Source organism: Oncorhynchus clarkii, chromosome 8, assembly GCF_045791955.1.
Source record: "Oncorhynchus clarkii lewisi isolate Uvic-CL-2024 chromosome 8, UVic_Ocla_1.0, whole genome shotgun sequence".
Taxonomy (NCBI): domain Eukaryota; kingdom Metazoa; phylum Chordata; class Actinopteri; order Salmoniformes; family Salmonidae; genus Oncorhynchus; species Oncorhynchus clarkii.
In genome coordinates this window covers 41,205,701-41,229,286 of record NC_092154.1, presented here as the reverse complement: position 1 = coordinate 41,229,286, position 23,586 = coordinate 41,205,701, and the positions used below count along the sequence as shown (strand labels likewise).

The 23,586-nt window shown below is 44.8% G+C and overlaps 1 protein-coding gene across 1 annotated transcript in view; it reads right to left on the bottom strand.

Moving 5' to 3' along the window:
• The window catches only part of LOC139415670 (actin-binding protein WASF1-like), a 156,354-nt gene that overhangs the window by 92,940 nt on the left and 39,828 nt on the right, over positions 1-23,586 (bottom strand). The window contains exon 2 of the mRNA XM_071163789.1: positions 15,808-15,914. The gene's annotated coding sequence lies outside the window, so the exon portion shown is untranslated. The remainder of the gene's footprint in view (positions 1-15,807; positions 15,915-23,586) is intronic.

Here is a 23,586-nt window from a genome sequence, read left to right as displayed (position 1 = left end):
CGAGGTGATGAGGTTCTGCTCTCTTTCTCTCTCCGTCCGTCTCTCTCTCCGACCCCCTAGTGTGCTTGAAGCTCTTCTCTCCTCTGTTCCCTCCTGGCCCTACCTCCTCCCTCTCTGCTTTGATAGTAGCTTGGCTCAGGGCAAGCCCCTGCACAGCTCAGCAGCAGGGAAGATTTGTTCAGAACAGTACAACAGGAGCCTGAGGTCTGTTCTCTCAAGGTCAAAACTCACAGCTTTGTTCACTTTCATCTTGAGGACATCTTTAAATCAGAACAGAGAAGCACAAACACAATGTGTCTATGATGTGCTAAAAGCAGAAACTGAATCCATCTTTGTCTCCTCTCCATCGTTTTTGGGACAGGGGCCATATTATATTATTCCCATCGATCTCTATTGAATAATTTGGATGAGGGGAGACAAGCAGAACAGAGTCAGTGCCAGAGCTTCATTTGGCCAGGGTGTCTGTTTCACGCCAAGGTGTTTTGCCTTCATAAGAACTTTGCTGGCTTACACAGCACTTCTGCGAGGATCACTGAGGAACAAGAAACAACTACACTGTCTGAGGCTCTGAGCATCATACTGCATGTGTGTTGTCGTGTCTTATCAAATCAATTCTCTGTAATTATTATTACGTAATTAAACTAATCACGTAAATGTAATTAACTAGGAAGTCGGGGAACCAAGGAAAATATTCAGATTACAAAGTTATAATTTTCCTAATAGAACTTTCAGATTGTTTTATATCTGATCAATTAGTCTTCTAATTAATGATTTATTATTTTCCTCACGTTAGTCTCATTCCAAACGTCATAAATTGATGGTTATCTGCAGGAACCCAGTCTTCACTATGAATCATCCATTCATCAATTGTTTCAATCATTTATTTATTAACTAACTAAATAATCACAGAAATGCACATACAAACAAACAAAGTAGATATGGTTACAAGGAAACAATAGGGGATGTGCCCTAGTTGGCTAAACCGGTATTACGGCTTGGTGGACAAAAGGGAAGTGGGTGTAGACTGAGAAAGGCGGGATTTACGCAAATGAGTCACTACACACTTGATAATTCCAACAATTGAAATGCTAATCCTTTGCACATGAACGCTCACTAATTCGGGAATAATTGCAATCAATATACACTGCTCAAAACAATAAAGGGAACACTTAAACAATACAATGTAACTCCAAGTCAATCACACTTCTGTGAAATCAAACTGTCCACTTAGGAAGCAACACCGATTGACAATACATTTCACATGCTGTTGTGCAAATGAAATAGACAACAGGTGGAAATTATAGGCAATTAGCAAGACACCCCCAATAAAGGAGTGGTTCTGCAGGTGGTGACCACAGACCACTTCTCAGTTCCTATTCTTCCTGGCTGATGTTTTGGTCACTTTTGAATGCCGGCGGTGCTTTCACTCTAGTGGTAGCATGAGACGGAGTCTACAACCCACACAAGTGGCTCAGGTAGTGCAGCTCATCCAAGATGGCACATCAATGCGAGCAGTGGCAAGAAGGTTTGCTGTGTCTGTCAGCGTAGTGTCCAGAGCATGGAGGCGCTACCAAGAGACAGGCCAGTACATCAGGAGACGTGGAGGAGGCCGTAGGAGGGCAACAACCCAGCAGCAGGACGTTACCTCCGCCTTTGTGCAAGGAGGAGCAGGAGGAGCACTGCCAGAGCCCTGCAAAATGACCTCCAGCAGGAGGGGGTTGTGCTTACAGCCCAACACCGTGCAGGACGTTTGGCATTTGCCAGAGAACACCAAGATTGGCAAATTCGCCACTGGTGCCCTGTGCTCTTCACAGATGAAAGCAGGTTCACACTGAGCACATGTGACAGACGTGACAGAGTCTAGAGACGCCGTGGAGAACGTTCTGCTGCCTGCAACATCCTCCAGCATGACCGGTTTGGCGGTGGGTCAGTCATGGTGTGGGGTGGCATTTCTTTGGGGGGCCGCACAGCCCTCCATGTGCTCGCCAGAGGTAGCCTGACTGCCATTAGGTACCGAGAAGAGATCCTCAGACCCCTTGTGAGACCATATGCTGGTGCGGTTGGCCCTGGGTTCCTCCTAATGCAAGACAATGCTAGACCTCATGTGGCTGGAGTATGTCAGCAGTTCCTGCAAGAGGAACGCATTGATGCTATGGACTGGAACCGCCCGTTCCCCAGACCTGAATCCAATTGAGCACATCTGGGACATCATGTCTCGCTCCATCCACCAACGCCACGTTGCACCACAAACTGTCCAGGAGTTGGCGGATGCTTTAGTCCAGGTCTGGGAGGAGATCCCTCAGGAGACCATCCGCCACCTCATCAGGAGCATGCCCAGGCGTTGTAGGGAGGTCATACAGGCACGTGGAAGCCACACACACTACTGAGCCTCATTTTGACTTGTTTTAAGGACATTACATCAAAGTTGGATCAGCCTGTAGTGTGGTTTTCCACTTTAATTTTCAGTGTGACTCCAAATCCAGACCTCCATGGGTTGATAAATTTGATTTCCATTGATCATTTTTGTGTGATTTTGTTGTCAGCACATTCAACTATGTAAAGTAAGTATTTAACAATAATATTTCATTCATTCAGATCTAGAATGCGTTATTTTAGTCTTCCCTTTTTTTTGAGCAGTGTATATATATTTACGCTCGGTGTGTCGTCGTGATCTCTGTTGGAATCGTCCATTTCTGTTGGAAAGTTCATCCGCCCTCTCTCTCTCGTCCATGGTTAGAATGGATTGTTCAGAGTCCCATTCAGAAATGTTTTTATAGAATAGATGTTTTGGCGGTTGTCGGTCCTCGCATTCACGGGTGCATAATTTCTAGCTGCAGACTAGTAATTAGCATTGAAGAGTAGCTCTTATTCTGTCGGATCGATAGTCTCAGAGTTTAACCACGTGGTATGGTTAAAAGATTCAGCAACCATTACAACCTTAGCTCCCTCGATGGTTGAGGTACGCATGGTCTCTACTCAAACCTTCGCTCCCTCTGGATCGAGGTACTGGTCTACTGGGAAATTCCCAAGGTGGGAGTTATATCCAGAACCGTAGGAAAGGGCTGTCCCATGATGCCAGATCACTGTCTGTGCTCATTGGGCGGGCCTATGACTTAGTTAAACTCCAAAAGGGAATTGGAGTTTCCTTCATTAAACAGTTTAAAAACACATTACATCATTTCACAACTAGTTTCATCTTTACTCATTCATTTTATACAACAATTAGATGCAAGCCTCACAACTGAGACTCTTGTATAAACAAGGTTATGGCAATGTGGCTGTATTGTCTCATGAGTTTCAAAAACATTAAATGAAATGGACCGGTAGTAGCTGGATTCTCCACTGACCGTGTACACATTCTCCAAAACATGGACATTGTTCAGTTCGCAAGTTCTGTGATGTAGAAGAGGTTCCTTTGTTCTCCTGTGAAACTCTCTCTATATATAGTGCATGGCCATGAGGAGAGAGACTCCTCTAGGAATTGCGTGTGTGCGCAGTTGGAGGTTGTGAGCTGCATGCTGCATCAATTATTGATGACGGACTATGACCTTCATTATTTATGACGTTAGGGTTTCTGTTCACTCAGCATATACAGTCTGTTCTTTAAACATATTCACCACTGGTGTTGGCACAACCACTCTGTTCATTAGATAGTGTATTTTAACTACTGGTGTTGGCACAACCAGACTCTGTTCATCAGACATATTCACCACTGATGTTGGCACAACCACTCTGTTCATTAGACATATTCAACACAGTTGTCATGATGCTGGCCTGGGGGTAGGTTTATGACAGTCATAAATACCCCTCCCACCTTTTTCCTCTCTCTGCCCTACTGATGTGACTATTGAAAATCCCTTGGTTAACACAGAGATTCTAGGAACATCAGAAGGTGGGGGGAAATTAACCATATTTTGGTAATCCAACCAGTTGAACTGTGCGTTGGTACTTAATGAATATGATGTCAGTTTGGTTGTCATCTGAGACATTCTCATCAATGATAGGATGACATAAACTGTACAGTGGAAAGTCTACACATTATAGTTATCAGATTCACATGGAATTGTTGTGCAATTTAAATGTTTGAACATGAAATTATTTGTGAGGGGATGAAATGTGATTTTAGCTTCTAAAATGTGAGAATTGAGTTTTCATGAGTGAATTAAGCCCGACTCAGTGGCCCGCCCATGTGAAGAGACATAGGTTATAAACTATGAAACACACACTCCTCTCCCTTCCTATATAAAGCCTTGACGACAATATAACTTACTTTTCCCGGGGACATAAAGGTGACGGCCTTGACGTTAGAAGGGCAGGTGACACCAACAGAGCAAAGCCAATCTCAGCTACCTAACGAAATTTGCATTGAATTCCCACGTGAAGAGGACGATCGACACTTCGAAAATGATGAATTTCGACTATACCTGCCAGAAAATAGCATGAGCATATAAGCATGCAAACGGGGTATGAACTTTGAACTCTGATTCACTCCAGCCGCCAAGCGTGGACTGGGAAAGGACAGACTGAGTATACCGTCTACCACACAGGTATTTAGTAAATAAATAATTAAACCCAATTTTGTATTGCTGATTCAACCTGTTAGCCAGGGTTCGTGAAGATAACCAATAATTTACAACTTTCAGATGACACTAAAATAAGGTGAAGATTAATATTGACTGCAATTGTGTAAAATATTACTAGGTCTTTACTTGTCTATTCGGAAGATAACTGCTCTATAAATATTATTTTGTGGTGCCCCGACTTTCTAGTTAATTACATTTACATGATTAGCTCAATCAGGTAATATTAATTACAGAGAAAGTATTTTGTAGAATAGCATGTCATATCACTTAATCCGCAAAGACATGACACAGTATTACTGGACCAATAGGCCAGCCAGCTCTAGAGGTGTTGAGTAATAATGGACCAGCGGGCCAGCTCTAGAACTATTCCAGTATTACTGGTTGCCTGTCCAGCCAGTGTTATTGTGGCCTAGGAGCTGTGCCAACACAACATGGGCAGCACTGCAATCTGAGCACCTGTATGCTTCCATGCCAAGGCTCCTGTTGTGATCAACGCTGGGCAGAGGAATAGCAGGCGAAAGGAGATGGAGCAGAGTGCTAAATGGCGGCAGTGCTATATGGTCAATGTGCTATCGCCTATTACTCTTATTGTATGTGAGAAATTATCATGGGAGAGAAAGGGTAAGGGAAGCATCCTGTATGCCAGGAGCTGGGTTGATGCCTGTTCCAATTTCAGTCGTTTCCCTTTAGTTTTGGTTGGCAAGAAGATAGCTGTTTCTGAGCATCTAATCAGAGCATTTGTAAGAGCACTGACTTATGAATAATGCAAGGCGGTCTTGGCATTGTATCACAAATAGGCTTAATTATAATTAAGGTCTAATTTAGACCTGTCTCCTGAGACCGAAGAGCCTATCTAGGTATTCCATATGCATCCCTGTGGAGTAGAGAGACTCTGTAGCTGTGTCTGAGACAGCAGACCTAGCTAACTGACAGGGGCCATGTCCGAATACCCATACTAGCGTACTACATACACTATACACCACGTTCAAAAGTTTGGGGTCACTTAGAAATGTACTTGTATTTTAAAGAAAAGCACATTTTGTCCATTGAAATAACATCAAAATGATCAGAAATACACTGTAGACATTGTTAATGTTTTAAATGACCATTGTAGCTGGAAACAGCATATTTTGAATGGAACATAAACATAGGCGTACAGAGGCCCATTATCAGCAACCATCACTCTTGTGTTCCAATGGCACGTTGTGTTAAGCTAATCCAAGTTTATCATTATAAAAAGGCTAATTGATCATTAAAAAACGATTTTGCAATTATATTAGCACAGCTAAAAACTGTTGTGCTGATTTAAAGAGAAAGTATTTCAAAGTACTTCATGGCTACTGGCATGAGTGCTACGGATCTGGCCTTCTTTAGACTAGTTGAGTATCTGGAGCATCAGCATTTGTGTATAGAGACAAAGTCTAGAGATAGAGAGGAGTCGCAATTCAATGGCTCAAACACAAGACATATGTGTCAGGGTCTACAGTCAATCACGGATTACAAAAAGTAAACAAGCCCTGTCGCGGCATTGAGGACAATACAACGCCGCCGCCGTGGCCCACTAACAAAGACTGTGGGCTCTCCTTCTCCGTGGTCGACGTGAGTAAAACATTTAAATGTGTTAACCCTCGGAAGGCTGCCTGCCTAGACGGCATCCCTAGCCGTGTCCTCAGAGCAGGCGCAGACTGCTGGAGTGTTTACGGGCATATTCAATCTTTCCCTATCCCAGTCTTCTGTCCCCACATGCTTCAAGAGGGCCACCATTGTTCCTGTTCCCAAGAAAGCTAAGGTAACTGAAATAAATGACGGTCATCATGAAGTGCTTTGAGAGACTAGTCAAGGATCCACCCTATCTGTCACACTAGACCCACTCCAATTTGCTTACCGCCCCAATAGGTCCACAGACAATGCAATCACCATCACACTGCACACTGACTTATCCCATCTGGACATGAGGAATACCTATGTAAAAATGCCGTTCATTGACTACAGCTCAGCATTCAACACCATAGCACCCTCCAAACTCATCACTAAGCTTGAGACCCTGGGACTCGACCCCACCCTGTGCAACTGGGTCCTGGACTTCCTGACGGGCCGCCCCCGGGTGGTGAAGGTAGGAAACAACATCCACCATCTGTAAAATGGCGGATGAAAGCTGTAAGATCTGTAAAATGACGCCGGAAGAATTGGCAGCAGTTTTATGGGCGTCCAACCAATTGTGCTATTGTGTTTTTTTCCGCGTCATTTAACTTATTTTGTACATAATGTTTCTGCAACCGTATCCTACGGCAAAAAAGAGCTTCTGGATATCAGGACAGCGAATACTCACCTTGGATTAGACAAATATTTTTTCTTCAACAAGCAGGACGCACAAGACATTCTCCAAACACCCGAAAGGGCCAACATCCCCGTTATTTGCAAGAGGAAGAGACGCAGGTACAGAGGACACAGAGCGGGATGCCTCGTGAAGCCCACAGAAGGCGATGGGAAAGCTGCTGTTACCGCCAATATTACTCGCCAACGTGCAATTATTGGACAATAAATTAGACGAGGTACGATCACGAATACCCTACCAACGGGACATCAAAAACTGTAATATCATATATTTCACGGAATCGTGGCTGAATGACGACATGGATATTCAGCTAATGGGATACCGGCAGGGTAGAACAGCACACTCCGGTAAAACGAGGGGGGGGGGGGTCTGTGCATATTTGTAAATAACAGCTGGTGCACGAAATCTAAGGTCTCTAGATTTTGCCTGCCTGAAGTAGAGTATATTGTGATAAATTGCAGGCCACACTACTTGCCAAGAGAGATTTCAGCTATACTTTATGTGGCTGTTTATTTACCACCACAGACAGATGCTGGCACTAAGACCGCACTCAGTCAGCTGTATAAGGAAATAAGCAAACAGGAAGCCACTCACCCAGAGGTGGCGCTCCTAGTGGACGGAGACTATAATGCAGGAAAACTTAAATCAGTTCTACCAAATTTCTATCAACATCTTAAATGTGCAACCAGAGGGGGAAAAAAATCTAGATCACCTGTACTCCACACACAAAGACGCGTATAAATCTCTCCCTCGCCATCCATTTGGTAAATCTGACCACAACTCTATATTTCTGATTCCTGCTTACAAGCTAAAATTAAATCAGGAAGCACTAGTGACTCGGTCTGACTGTTTGGTGACTGTTTTGCTATCACAGACTGGAATATGTTCCGGGATTCTTCCGATGGCATTGAGGAGTACACCACATCAGTCACCGGCTTTATCAATAAGTGCATTGAGGATGTCGTCCCCAAGGTGACTGTACCTACACATGCCAACCAGAAGCCATGGATTACAGGCAACATTCGCACTGAGCTAAAGGGTAGAGCTGACGTTTTCAAGGTGCAGGACTCTAACCCGTAAGCTTACAAGAAATCCTGCTATGCCCTGCAACGACCCATCAAATAGGCAAAGCGTCAACACAGGGATACGATTAAATCATACAACATCGGCACCGACGCTCGTCTTATGTGGCAACTATTGCAGACTACAAAGGGAAGCACAGCCGCGAGCTGCCCAGTGACACGACCCCACTAGATGAGCTAAATCACTTCTATGCTCGCTTCGAGGCAAGCAACACTGAGGCATGCATGAGAGCTTCAGCTGTTCCGGACGACTGTGTGATCACGCTCTCCGTAGCATACGTGGGTAAGACCTTTAAACAGGTCAACATAAACAAGGCTGCGGGGCCAGACGGATTACCAGGATGTGTGCTCCGGGGATGTGCTGACCAACTGGCAGGAGTCTTCACTGACATTTTCAACATGTCCTTGATTGAGTCTGTAATACCAACATGTTTCAAGCAAACCACCACAGTCCCTGTGCCCAAGAACAAAGGTAACCTGCCTAAATGACTACAGATCCGTAGCACTCATGACAGTAGCCATGAAGTACTTTGAAAGGCTGGTAATGGCTTACATCAACACCATTATCCCAGAAACCCTAGACCCACTCCAATTTGCATTCCGCCCCAAAAGATCCACAGATGAGGCAATCTCTATTGCACTCCACACTGCCATTCCCCACCTGGACAAAAGGAACACTTATGTGAGAATGCTGTTCATTCAATACAGCTCAGCGTTCAACACCATAGTACCCTCAAAACTCATCACTAAGCTAAGGATCCTGAGACTATACAGCTCCCTCTGCAACTGGATCCTGGACTTCCTGACGGATCATTAAGTTTGCAGACGACACAACAGTGGTAGGCCTGATCACCGACAACGACAAGACTGCCTATAGGGAGGAGGTCAGAGACCTGGCTGTGTGGTGCCAGGGCAACAACCTCTCCCTCAACATAACCAAGACTAAGGAGATGATTGTGGACTACAGGAAAAGGAGGACCGAGCATGCCCCCATTCTCATCGACGGGGCTGTAGTGGAGCAGGTTGAGAGCTTCAAGTTCCTTAGTGTCCACATCACCAACAAACTAGAATGGTCCAAACACACCAAGACAGTCGTGAAGAGGGCACGTCAAAGCCTATTCCCCCTCAGGAAATTAAAAAGATTTGGCATGGGTCCTGAGATCCTCAAAAGGTTCTACAGCTGCAACATCGAGAGCACTGGTTGCATCACTGCCTGGTACGGTAATCGCTCGGCCTCTGACCGCAAGGCACTACAGAGGGTAGTGCGTACGGCCCAGTACATCACTGGGGCAAAGCTCCCTGCCATCCAGGACCTCTACACCAGAAGGTGTCAGAGTAATGCCCTAAAAATTGTCAAAGACCCCAGCCACCCCAGTCATAGACTGTTCTCTCTACTACCGCATGGCAAGTGGTACCGTAGTGCCAAGTCTAGGAGAAAAAGGCTTTCCAACAGTTTTTACCCCCAAGCCATAAGACTCCTGAACAGGTAATCAAATGGCTACGCGGACTATTTGCATTGTGTGGCCCCCCAACCCCTCTTTTACGCTGCTGCTACTCTCTGTTTATCATATATGCATAGTCACTTTAACTATACATTCATGTACATACTACCACAATTCGCCTGACCAACCAGTGCTCCCGCACATTGGCTAACTGGGTTATCTGCATGGTGTCCCGCCACCAACCAACCCCCTCTTTTACACTACTGCTGCTCTCTGTACATCATATATGCCTAGTCACTTTAACCACATCTACATACTACCTCAATGAGCCTGACTAACCGGTGCCTGTATGTAGCCTCGCTACTGTATATAGCCTCACTACTGTTGTTTTTATCTCTTTACTTACCTATTGTTCACCTAATACCTTTTTTTGCACTATTGGTTAGAGCCTGTAAGTAAGCATTTCACGTGACACATGACAAATAAACTTTGATTTGATTTGAACCTCAACACTGCGGCCCCACAAGAGTGCGTTCTCAGCCCCCTCCTGTACTCCCTGTTCACCCATGATTGCATTGACATGCACGCATCCAACTCAATCATCAAGTTTGCAGATGACACTACAGTGGTAGGCTTGATTACGAACAACGACAAGACAGCTTACAGGGAAGAGGTGAGGGCCCTCGGAGTGTGGTGTCAGGAAAATAACATCTCACTCAATGTTAGCAAAACAAAAGGGATGATCATGGACTAGAAGAAACAACAAAGGGAGAACCCCCCTATCCATATCGACGGGACAGCAGTGGAGAAGTTCGAAAGTTTTAAGTTCCTCTGTGTTCATATCACTGACAATCTGAAATGGTCCATGCACACAGACAGTGTGGTGAAGAAGGTTCAACAGCACCTCTTCAACCTCAGGAGGCTGAAAAAATGTGGCTTGTCACTGAATACTCTCACTAACTTTTACAGGTGCACAAATGAGAGCATCCGGTTGGGCTGTATCACCACCAAGTACGGCAACTGCACCGCCCACAACCGCAAGGCTCTTCAGAGGGTGGTCTGTACAACACATCACCGGGGGCAAACTACCTGCCCTCCAGGACACCTACAACACCCGATGTCACAGGTAGGCAAAAAAGATCATCAAGGACAATAACCACCCGAGCCACTGCCTGTTCACCCCGCTTCCATCTAGAAGGCGAGGTCAGTACAGATGCATCAGAGCTGGGACAGAGAGATTGAAAAACAGGCAATCAGATTGTTAAACAGCCACCACGAGCACAGAGAGGCAGCTGCCTACCTGCAGACTTGATATAATTGTCCACTTTAATAAATGGAACACTAGTCACTTTAATAATGCTACTTTAAGAATGTTTACATATCTCGCATTACTCATCTCATATGCAAATACTGTATCCTTTACTATCTATTCTTTACTATCTATTGCATCTTAGCCGCTCTGTCACTGCTCATCCATATATTTTATACTTAGATGTTCTTATCCCATTCCTTTACTAGATTATGTGTATTAGGTTTTGTTGTTTAATTGTCAGATATTACCTGTTAGATACTGCTGTGTTGTTATTTCTTTTTTTTTTTCTCTGCATTGTTGGGAAGGGGCTGTAAGCATTTCACTGTTAGTCTCGGCCTGTTGTTCACAAAGCATGTGACAAATAACATGTTATTCTGATAATAGCACTACAATGGCCAATAAGCTGTAGGAAAAAAACAATAAGATCTTACAGTATTTGCCTCTAGTCAATTACATCCGAATCACTGATTAACCTAATTAAAAATCCACTTTAGAAAATGTTGTGCAATTGAGTGGAAACTGCCTCTAGTCTTGGGACTGACATGGAGAAGGATGAGAGGAAGTGGATGTGTGGCTAAAGTGGCCAAACGAGCCGTGACAGCTGCAGCTGGTGCTAACTTCTCATAGACGGCTTCTCTGCTCTGTGTGAAGAGGGAAACGGGTGTCCATTTTGTGCCCTCTCATTGAATTAATGAATGGTCTGATTCTGCACACACACACACACAACACTGGCAGTTGCCAGCGGTTACTGATGGTGTCCCCGCTGTGTGGTGCCCTGTGGCAGTGCCAACGGGCATAAAATGTCAGGCAGTCAGAATAGAACACTGGGACAAGGTTGGCCTGAGTTTTATTATGGACTCCCCGAGTCCCTTTCTCCAATCGATCAAGAGTGATTCCTTTAACATTAGCCAAAGAGAAGGACCCTTTTGAAATTGGATGGATGGAGAAAGACAGCACACACACCCACATGCATACACACACTCACAGCAGCACAGCCCACTGAGTCGTGGGTTGGAGTTTATTCTCTCCACAGAGGCTTTTCTTCTCTGTAAATGGAAGGTTCTCACACAGGGGTCAGATTGTGGGGCGTCATGTGACCTGTGTCTCATGACAATTGAAGTCCCCCTGGTCCCTCCGTCCCCGTTAAGAGTACAGTAACACGGGTGGAGTGGAGTGCTAGAGGCGTCCCTACAGGAGTCCCTACAGACCCGGGTTCGATCCTGGGCTGTATCACAACCGGCCGTGATCGCGAGTCCCATAGGGCGGCGCACAATTGTGCCAGCGTCGTCCGGGTTAGGGGAGGTTTTGGCCGGGGGGGCTTTACTTGGCTCTTCGCGCTCTAGCAACTCCTTGTGGCGGGCCGGGCGCCTGCAAGCTGACCTCGGCCGTCAGTTGAACTGTGTTTTTTCCGACACATTGGCTCCCGGGTTAAGTGTGCAGGTGTTGAGAAGCGCGGTTTGGCAGGTCATGTTTCACAGGAAGCATGACACAGCCTTCGCCTCCCGAGCCAGTTGGGGAGTTACGGCGATGAGACAAGATCGAAATTGGGGAGAAAAAGGTAAAATAAAATAAGTAAAATAAAAAATAAAATAAAAATATATATATATAATAATCACACTGCTGTGCTTAATGCTGGACTGGACATTCTCAGCATTCATACTGTACATGTAGAGAGAGAGGATGATGGGGTAGGGAGGGAAGAGTAAGGTGGGGAAGAGAGATGTGGAGAGATAAGATTGAAAGTGTGAGAGGGCGCAGTGCGCGCTAACCAAGGTGGCCAGGTGCATGGTGTTTCCTCTGACACATTGGTGCGGCTGGCTTCCGGGTTGGATGCGCGCTGTGTTAAGAAGCAGTGCGGCTTGGTTGGGTTGTGTATAGGAGGACGCATGACTTTCAACCTTCGTCTCTCCCGAGCCCATACGGGAGTTGTAGCAATGAGACAAGATAGTAGCTACTACAACAATTGGATACCATGAAATTGGGGAGAAAAAGGGGTAAAATTCCCCCCCAAAATAAAAAGGATTAAGGATGACTATGTGGGTGTGTCTGCCTGAGGGTCCCATCTCTCTCTCTCTTGCACTCCAGCAGGTGATGCTAGTGCTGCAATAAGAGACAGAGAGGATAAAGACATCTCCTCTCACTCTTCTCTATGTCCTCTCTCTATATCTCTGTGGTCTGTCAGAAGGCATTGTGTGGCTCCCTGCTCACCTCCAATCGTCAAGGTGGTACTAAGCTCCTTTTCTTTCTTTCTCTCCCTCCCTCCACCTTCCTCTCATTTCTTATCAGCGGGCATATTTCAAGCCCTGGGCATTCACTCAATTGTTTATATATATATATGTGTGTATCAGGGCCATTAAGGAGGAGGGTCCAGGTTATTTTCGCCAGTCCCATGCAATTTCTGTTATCTTTTCCCAGAGTTCTGTCCCTGATGCTTGTCCACCGGCAAGCGTGAACCAAGGATGTCTGAATCATCATTATACTGCTGTCACTTCCACATCGCTTCTTTTCTCTTGCTGTCATCTCCCCAACTCTGCTTTGTGAGCCTCAGACATGTAGCTTCAATGCTACGCGGTGTCGAGTTGACCTGATTTGAGGTAAATTTGATTTGTCTAAATATTGGTACAGTGCCTTGCGAAAGTATTCGGCCCCCTTGAACTTTGCGACCTTTTGCCACATTTCAGGCTTCAAACATAAAGATATAAAACTGTATTTTTTTGTGAAGAATCAACAACAAGTGGGACACAATCATGAAGTGTAACGACATTTATTGGATATTTCAAACTTTTTTAACAAATCAAAAACTGAAAAATTGGGCGTGCAAAACTATTCAGCCCCTTTACTTTCAGTGCAGCAAACTCTCTCCAGAAGTTCAGTGAGGATCTCTGAATGATCCAATGTTGACCTAAAGGACTAATGATGATAAATACAATCCACCTGTGTGTAATCAAGTCTCCGGATAAATGCACCTGCACTGTGATAGTCTCAGAGGTCCGTTAAAAGTGCAGAGAGCATCATGAAGAACAAGGAACACACCAGGCAGGTCCGAGATACTGTTGTGAAGAAGTTTAAAGCCGGATTTGGATACAAAAAGATTTCCCAAGCTTTAAACATCCCAAGGAGCACGGTGCAAGCGATAATATTGAAATGGAAGGAGTATCAGACCACTGCAAATCTACCAAGACCTGGCCGTCCCTCTAAACTTTCAGCTCATACAAGGAGAAGACTGATCAGAGATGCAGCCAAGAGGCCCATGATCACTCTGGATGAACTGCAGAGATCTACAGCTGAGGTGGGAGACTCTGTCCATAGGACAACAATCAGTCGTATATTGCACAAATCTGGCCTTTATAGAAGAGTGGCAAGAAGAAAGCCATTTCTTAAAGATATCCATAAAAAGTGTTGTTTAAAGTTTGCCACAAGCCACCTGGGAGACACACCAAACATGTGGAAGAAGGTGCTCTGGTCAGATGAAACCAAAATTGAACTTTTTGGCAACAATGCAAAACGTTATGTTTGGCGTAAAAGCAACACAGCTCATCACACTGAACACACCATCCCCACTGTCAAACATGGTGGTGGCAGCATCATGGTTTGGGCCTGCTTTTCTTCAGCAGGGACAGGGAAGATGGTTAAAATTGATGGGAAGATGGATAGAGCCAAATACAGGACCATTCTGGAAGAAAACCTAATGGAGTCTGCAAAAGACCTGAGACTGGGACGGAGATTTGTCTTCCAACAAGACAATGATCCAAAACATAAAGCAAAATCTACAATGGAATGGTTAAAAAATAAACATATCCAGGTGTTAGAATGGCCAAGTCAAAGTCCAGACCTGAATCCAATCGAGAATCTGTGGAAAGAACTGAAAACTGCTGTTCACAAATGCTCTCCATCCAACCTCACTGAGCTCGAGCTGTTTTGCAAGGAGGAATGGGAAAAAATGTCAGTCTCTCGATGTGCAAAACTGATAGAGACATACCCCAAGCGACTTACAGCTGTAATCGCAGCAAAAGGTGGCGCTACAAAGTATTAACTTAAGGGGGCTGAATAATTTTGCACGCCCAATTTTTCAGTTTTTGATTTGTTAAAAAAGTTTGAAATATCCAATAAATGTCATTCCACTTCATGATTGTGTCCCACTTGTTGTTGATTCTTCACAAAAAAAATACAGTTTTATATCTTTATGTTTGAAGCCTGAAATGTGGCAAAAAGTCACAAAGTTCAAGGGGGCCGAATACTTTCGCAAGGCACTGTATGTTCGAGAAATAAAGGAAATAAGAAGCGTTATGACGTTAAGCTTAAGTTTGTAAGTCTTTAGGTCAAAACATGGATTATCAGTTTTAATAAAAGGCTCTGCTGAAAACAAAAACTATTTTCCATGTTTACTTTAGAGAGGAAAAGTAACTCCGTTATGGATGTTAAGAGTCTGAAATAGACACACCTTAAAGAGGTCATGATCAAAACCTATCATAACACATAAAAAGGTAAGAAGGTAGAAGGCATAGTACCGTAGGATTGCATTGCCTAAATAGCAAACTTCTGAAACTAAGATCTGACGCATCAATATCCATCACATCCGTTAAAAAAGGACACTGACAATGAAAAGAGAGAAACCAATGAAAGACCGTGTTAAACCTTGATGAAAGTTAGCTTTACAGAGAAAGTTTCAAAATGATCCAATATAAGGTGCATGTTTCACAAAACCTTTTCCTAAAAAACATTATGGATGTTACATTGCCTATCCCAGTCACCCTCCCCATCTTTACAAGAACATGGAATACGCAAACAAAATCAAGACACTTGTGTGTATTGCCTCATTAACATATCATCTTCATAAATAGCATTGAGGGACAAACAAGCTGTGAAAAATTATTGACTACTTTGAAATGGCCAAAATACATGCAATTTCATACTTAAACCTTTCAAATAAAGCATGAACTCCAATACATAGAATACCTTAAGGATAAGTGTGAACATGGTTTCACTTGAAATTACAAACTTTATTTGGGTATGCTCAGGTTGACCTTCCAATGGAATCGGCCGCATGTCTCACCTCTCTAAAGCAGAAATCTGGATATGGATGTGTTGTATTACTATGGACATTGTAATCTCTCTGATGGTTGTTTTTTGGCCCGTATAGTGTTGGGAGATGGCCAACTGCTGAAAGGCAAATGTCAATGTCAGTCTGATACCACAGTACTAACCATTCACGCAAAATGTTGTTCTGGTAGAGATTAATAGAAGGTGAATGGTGGAGAAAAAAAATCTAGGATGAATAGAGTCTGAGTCTTTTCCAGGCTGCTCTAACATGGTTAAAGTCTGACATTTTGATCAACTTCTTTGGTCGAAACTCTCCCTTTTATCTCTTTCTTCTGAGTCTAGGCTAAAGGCTTCCACGCGACAACCTGTTTGAATAATGTGCCATTATTTTTTGTTGTTGCTAAATGTAGTGTATTTTGTGCAATTGCATTAGAGTGACATTGGGGAAAATGTGTCATTTCCTGGGTCTTGACATTGAATTGTACTTTATAACTTAGCTAGTCATGCTGGCATTAGAACAAGCTTTGAAATGATGCCCACCTGACCCAGATTCCGATTTATAAAAGGACAGTTTTTGGATTGATTAAACAACATCAGTAATTGTGTGATGGCGGGGATGCAGGCTGTGTTCCAAACAAAACAACTAAAAGTGTGCTTGCTCTAGTTCCTCAACGGCACAGCAAGGAGAGCATATTTTAGTCATAAAAGTCCATTGAAATTACTTAGGAACTGTGCACACTTGTGAGAGGTATGTGGCCACTTGGAGACACCAGTTGTCATAATGATGATAATGTCCAAATAGGCTGTTTTCAGAGAGAGAGCGAGAGAGACATACCTACCTACCTCTATCTCTCCTCCTGAGGTTGAGACACACAAATGAGGGCCTTGGTCACCCTGAGCCAACATTTACATAACCACGGTGCTCTGACTCCTGACCTTATGGGAACAGGGGGAGGAGGAGCCATGTGGGTCACCCCAAAGGGAAAACCTCTGCCTGCACCTAGGGCCTGCTCTATGACACCTATCATACTGGCTTGCAAACTGGATATAAAGAAGCATTACATTGCACTGTGCTATTAACCTTACTTAGCTGTGAGAGAAACCACCTGGTCTCACTGTAATACATCATATGAGTCGATCACACACACACACACACATACACACACACACCACTTGCCGGATGCTGCCATACCCGTGTGGCTCGGAGCAAAGAAGCACAAATACAACCATGGTTGGTGTCTTGTCGCGGGATTCCGAAGCGCTGCCCACAGAGGGAAAAGGTTGGGAATTTGGAAAGCTCACCTAATTAAAAGATCTGAATGGCATACTGCCTCTTACCCCTCCTCCCCTTACTTTTCTTCTGTTCTTTTCTCACCACGCTCCCTCATGGAACAGCACTTGCTCCTGAAGGAAATAACCTAATGAGCCAAAGACGGCTAATAACGCTGAAATCCATCTGTCAGCTTCACAGCCCTCATGCTTCAACACCTTTGCTTGTGAGTGTGTGCGTGTGTGGGTAACATGAGGTTGGTAGCACCTTAATTGGGGAGGACGGACTCCTGGTAATGGCTGGGGCGGAATGGTATGAAATACATCATGGTTTACATTAGGGCTGGGGGATATATCAGATTAATTCAATGAATCAAAAACATTTCGGCGCAATATTTCAAATGCCTGTATTGCAGAATGAAGTTTATGAAAAAAAAAAAATTATGAGCGTTTGTGTCTGCTTGTTATGTAGTTATGCAAGTTCCATCAATAAGGCTGCCCTGAATGGATCAACACTTTTCATTTATCCAGTAAACTCGCATCCCTTTCTCTCACTCATCAGCATAGCAATTATTTATAAGGTAGTATCTATAATGTTAAATCATCACTCTAGCCAGTATTTACAGTGCATTCGGAAAGTATTCAGACCCCTGAACTTTTTCCACCGACAGAGATGGCAGCCTCGCTTCGCGTCCCTAGAAAACTATGCAGTATTTTGTTTTTTTTATGTGTTATTTCTTACATTGGTACCCCAGGTAATCTTAGGTTTCATTACATACAGTCGGGAGGAACTACAGAATATAAGAGCAACGTCAACTCACCATCATTACGACCAGGAATATGACAATCCCGAAGCGGATCCTGTGTTTTGCCTTCCACCCAGGACAATGGATCGGATCTCAGCCGGCGAACCTAAACAACTTCGCCGTAAAAGGGGCAAACGAAGCAGTCTTCTGGTCAGGCTTCAGACGGGCACCACTTCCTAGCATACTACTCGCCAATGTCCAGTCTCTTGAGAACAAGGTTGATGAAATCCTTGCAAGGGTAGCATTCCAGAGAGACATCAGAGACTGTAACATTGTTTGCTTAACAGAAACATGTCTCACTCGAGAGACGCTATCGGAGTCGGTGCAGCCAGCTGGTTTCTTCACGCATCGCGCCGACAGAAACAAGCATATTTCTGGTAAGAAGAGGGGCGGGGGGGGGTATGCCTTATGATTAACGAGACATGGTGTGATCATAACAACATACAGGAACTCAAGTCCTCCTGTTCACGTGACTTAGAATTCCTCACAATCAAATGTCGACCGCATTATCTAACAAGGGAATTCTCTTAGATTATAATCACAGCCGTATATATTCCCCCACAAGCAGACACATCGACGGCCCTGAACCAACTTTATTTGACTCTATGTAAACTGCAAACCACATATCCTGCATTCATTTTAGCTGGGAATTTTAACAATAATAATCTGAAAACAAGACTCCCTAAATTTTATCAGCATATCGATTGTGCAACCAGGGCTGGTAAAACCCTGGATCATTGTTATTCTAACTTACGCAACACATATAAGGCCATCCTCCACCCTACTTTTGGAAAAGCTGACCACGACTCCATTTTGTTGCTTCCAGCCTACAGACAGAAACTAAAAAAAGAAGCTCCCGCGGTCAGGTCTGTTCAACGCTGTTCCGACCAATCTGATTCCACGCTTCAAGACTGCTTTGATCACGTGGATTGGGATACGTTCCGCATTGCCTCCAACAACAACATTGACGAATACGCTGATTCGGTGAGCGTGTTCATTAGAAAGTGCGTCGGCGATGTCGTACCCACAGCAACTATTAAAACATTCCCAAACCAGAAACCGTGGATCGATGGCAGCATTCGCGGGAAACTGAAAGCACGAACCACTGCTTTTAAACAGAGCAAGGTGACAGGAAACATGACCGAATACAAACAGTGTAGCTATTTCCTCCGCAAGGCAATCAAACAAGCTAAGCGTCAGCATAGAGACAAAGTAGAGTTGCAATTCAACGGCCTAGACACAAGAGGTATGTGGCAGGGTCTACAGTCAATCACGGATTACAAAAAGAAAACCAGCCCCGTCGGGGACCAGGATGTCTTGCTCCCAGACAGACTAAATAACTTCTTTGCTCCCTTTGCGGACAATACAGTGCCACTGACACGGCCCGCTACCAGAACCTGCGTACTCCCCTTCACTGCAGCCGACGTGAGTAAAACATTTAAATGTGTTAACCCTCGCAAGGCTGCAGGCCCAGACGGCACCCCCAGCCGCATCCTCAGAGCATGCGCAGACCAGCTGGCTGGTGTGTTTATGGACATATTCAATCAATCCTTATCCCAGTCTGCTGTTCCCACATGCTTCAAGAGGGCCACCATTGTTCCTGTTCCCAAGAAAGCTAAGGTAACTGAGCTAAACGACTACCGCCCCGTAGCACTCACTCCCGCATCATGAAGTGCTTTGAGAGACTAGTCAAGGACCATATCACCTCCTCCCTACCTGACACCCTAGACCCACTCCTATTTGCTCACCGCCCCAATAGGTTCACAGATGACACAACCACACTGCACACTGCCCTAACCCATCCAGACAAGAGGAATACCTATGTGAGAATGCTGTTCATCGACTACAACTCAGCATTTAACATAGTACCCTCCAAACGCGTCCTCAAGCTCGAGACCCTGGGTCTCGACCCTGCCCTGTGCAACTGGGTACTGGACTTCCTGACGAGTTGCCCCCAGGTGGTGATGGTAGGTAACAACATCTCCACCCCGCTGATCTTCAACACTGGGGCCCCACAAGGGTGCGTTCTGAGCCCTCTCCTGTACTCCCTGTTCACCCACAACTGCGTGGCCATGCACGCCTCCAACTCAATCATCAAGTTTGCGGACGACACTACAGTGGTAGGCTTGATTACCGACAACGACGACGCGGCCTACAGGGAGGAGGTGAGGGCCCTCAGAGTGTGGGGTCAGGAAAATAACTTCACACTCAACATCAACAAAACAAAGGAGATGATCGTGGACTTCAGGAAACAGCAGAGGGAGCACCCCCCTATCCACATTGACGGGACAGTAGTGGAGAGGGTAGTAAGTTTTAAGTTCCTCGGCGTACACATCCCGGACAAACTGAATTGGTCCACCCACACAGACAGCGTTGTGAAGAAGGCGCAGCCGCGCCTCTTCAACCTCAGGAGGCTGAATAAATTTGGCTTGTCACCAAAAGCACTCACAAACTTCTACAGATGCACAATCGAGAGCATCCTGTCGGGCTGTATCACTGCCTGGTACGGCAACTGTTCCGATCACAACCGTAAGGCTCTCCAGAGGGTAGTGAGGTCTGCACAACGCATCACCGTGGGCAAACTACCTGCACTCCAGGACCCCTACACCACCCGATGTCACAGGAAGGCCATAAAGATCATCAAGGACAACAACCACCCGAGCCACTGCCTGTTCACCCCGTTATCATCCAGAAGGCAAGGTCAGTACAGGTGCATCAAAGCAGGAACTGAGAGACTGAAAAACAGCTTCTATCTCAAGGCCATCAGACTGTTAAACAGCCACCACTAACATTGAGTGGCTGCTGCCAACATACTGACTCAACTCCAGCTCACTTTAATAATGGAAATTGATGGAAATTGATGTAAAAACTGTATCACTAGCCACTTTAAACAATGCCACGTAATATAATGTTTACATACCCTACATTACTCATCTCATATGTATATACTGTACTCTATATCATCTACTGCATCTTGCCATCTTTATGTAATACATGTATCACTAGCCACTTAAACTATGCCACTTTTATGTTTACATACCCTACATTACTCATATGAATATACTGTACACGATACCATCTACTGCATCTTGCCTATGCCGTTCTGTACCATCACTCATTCATATATCTTTATGTACATATTCTTTATCCCTTTACACTGTGTATAAAGTAGTAGTTGTGGAATTGTTAGGTTAGATTACTCGTTGGTTATTACTGCATTGTCGGAACTAGAAGCACAAGCATTTCGCAACACTCGCATTAACATCTGCTAACCATGTGTATGTGACAAAGCTCTAGGTAGAGTCTTGGTGGTTCCAATGATGGAGGTCACTGTGTTCTTGGGGACCTTCAATGCTGCAGAATGTTTTTTGTACTCTTCCCCAGATCTGTGCCTCAACACAATCCTGTCTCGGAGATCTACGGACAATTCCTTCGACCTCATGGCTTGGTTTTTGCTCTGACATGCACTGTCAACTGTGGGACCTTACATAGACAGGTGTGTGTGTGCCTTTCCAAATAATGTCCAAATCAATTGAATTTAGCACAGGTGGACTCCAATCAAGGAGTAGAAACTTTTCAAGAATGATCGATGGAAACAGGATAAACCTGAGCTCAATTTCGAATCTCATAGCAAAGGTTCTGAATACTTATGTAAATAAGGTTTTAATTTTTAATATGTTTGTTTTCACTTTGTCATTATGGGGTATTGTGTGTAGATTGGGAAGGGGTCTGAATACTTTCCAAATACACTGCACAGGGTAGTGTTTATAATGTTACCTCATTAGCGTAGCAGGTATTCATATGGAAGTGTTTATAATGTTACCGCATCAGCAATAGCAGGAATTTATATCGTAGTGTCATAATGTTACCTTATCAGCATAATGTCACGTCTCGCCTCCTTTACGATTAGCAAGCGTGCGGAATGTCTTCACCTATTAACGTCAGCATATGAGCATGGCATACTAAGACAATTCCATCACGGTTGCTGATTGACCTCTGGGGTCACTCATGCAATAAGCACTTTCTTTCTTTCGACAAATGGCCATGAATATAGGGTATTATTTACATGTCAACTCAAAACCTTGTGTCAACCACTTGCTTATTTGCAGCACCAGTCTTCCAACGACCCTTCACCTCCCCACCAGCACCCCCACCAACTGATCCCTGCTCTCTCAGTGGGGGGGTTTGATGCCAGCTAGCCAGCATTCTTCATACGTTGGGCGTTTCCAGTCAGCTATTTTATTTCTCGATGTAGCCCACATTTTTTTCAAAATGTAAATAATAATGCATTTAATTCATCCACTGTCTGAATCATTTCCGTTTTTTTCTAAATTATTGACTAGAAAGGCGTCTTGTTTCTCAAACACTCTAATGTACTTGACGTTATCAGAGTGCGACGTATGTTTTTTGTTGTTGAACGCAGAGACAAACCTGTTGAACGCTGAAACCTGAACTAAAGACCTCTGTTAAAAAGAGTGTTTTTAGATCCTTTCATTTTATTTTGAATCCTGAGGCTCTGTTGGGCTAAATTGCTGTGAGTGCTGCAATCTGTCCCAGGATCCAGCCAGATTCCGTATAGGGGGAGAGACGCGAAAGCGGGTCTCAAATGGAGGCCACTATTGAACGTTTCCAACGTTGCAGGGGCTGCGTTTATTTGGCTTTGATCCGGGACAATGTGGACCACGTTGACTTTCAATGTAGCAACTGCTTGGTTGTGGAGGACTACAGGAGCAAAGTAGTTACTCTTAGCAAGCAAGTAGCAAACCTACATAAGCTACTGGGGACGCCCACCTACCTTTCCTTTTTCTTCCACCCCAGCATCCGGATACCGCTCTGGTCTGGTGGAAGTTTCGCCACCGTGTCAGCTCTCCACAGCCGACTGGCCGGTGTTAGGCAGGATTCCATCCCCGAAGGGGTCTCCCCCTTCCCTGGAGAACGGAGCTGATCTCGACCAAACCAACCAGGCATGGAGGTACGTCACTCACTATGGAAGTCTAAGGCGGCATACTCTGGCAACGGGGGTCTCCATGGAGATGTTGAGCCCGGAACTGACACAAACCAGACACAGCTTTGCCACCCTGGATCCAGAGGTTCCGGCGCCTTCGCCCGTGGTGGCTCGTGGTGGCTTCCCAATCAAGATCAGATTCGGAGGTACCTGCGTCTTCGTCCTTGGTTCTGTATCCCTCTCCGGTGGCTTCTACCTTGGGTTCAGATCCTAGGAGCTCCCAGCCTCACCAGACCGTGAAGCTGCCTGAGACCAGCCCATTCAATATCACCAGCTGTCATCATAGGCAGCTCTATGGTGAGAAACATCTCGGTCCCCAAGGCAAAAACCCTGTGCTACCAAGGAGCATGAGTACAGGACATAACAAGGCTGCTTCCGACTGTTCTACCACAAATGCCGGGAGCTGACACTGTCATAGTCCATGTGGGGTCAAACAACATCAGGAGGGCTAGCTCGGAACATTTGAAAATGGATTTTAAAGAACTGATTTTAGCATGAACACTAAAAAAAACTGCCAATAATGTCAGGTCCAGTACCATCGTTGGGCCGCGGGTGTCAAAGATTCAGCAGACTGCTGGCATTACACATCTCGAAAAGACTACTGTAGCTCTGCTGGAGTCACTTTTATTGATAACTTTGACACCTTCTGGAAACAGAAGATACTCTACAGGAATGACGGAGTCCATCTAAATAATCTTGGCTCCTGGACAAA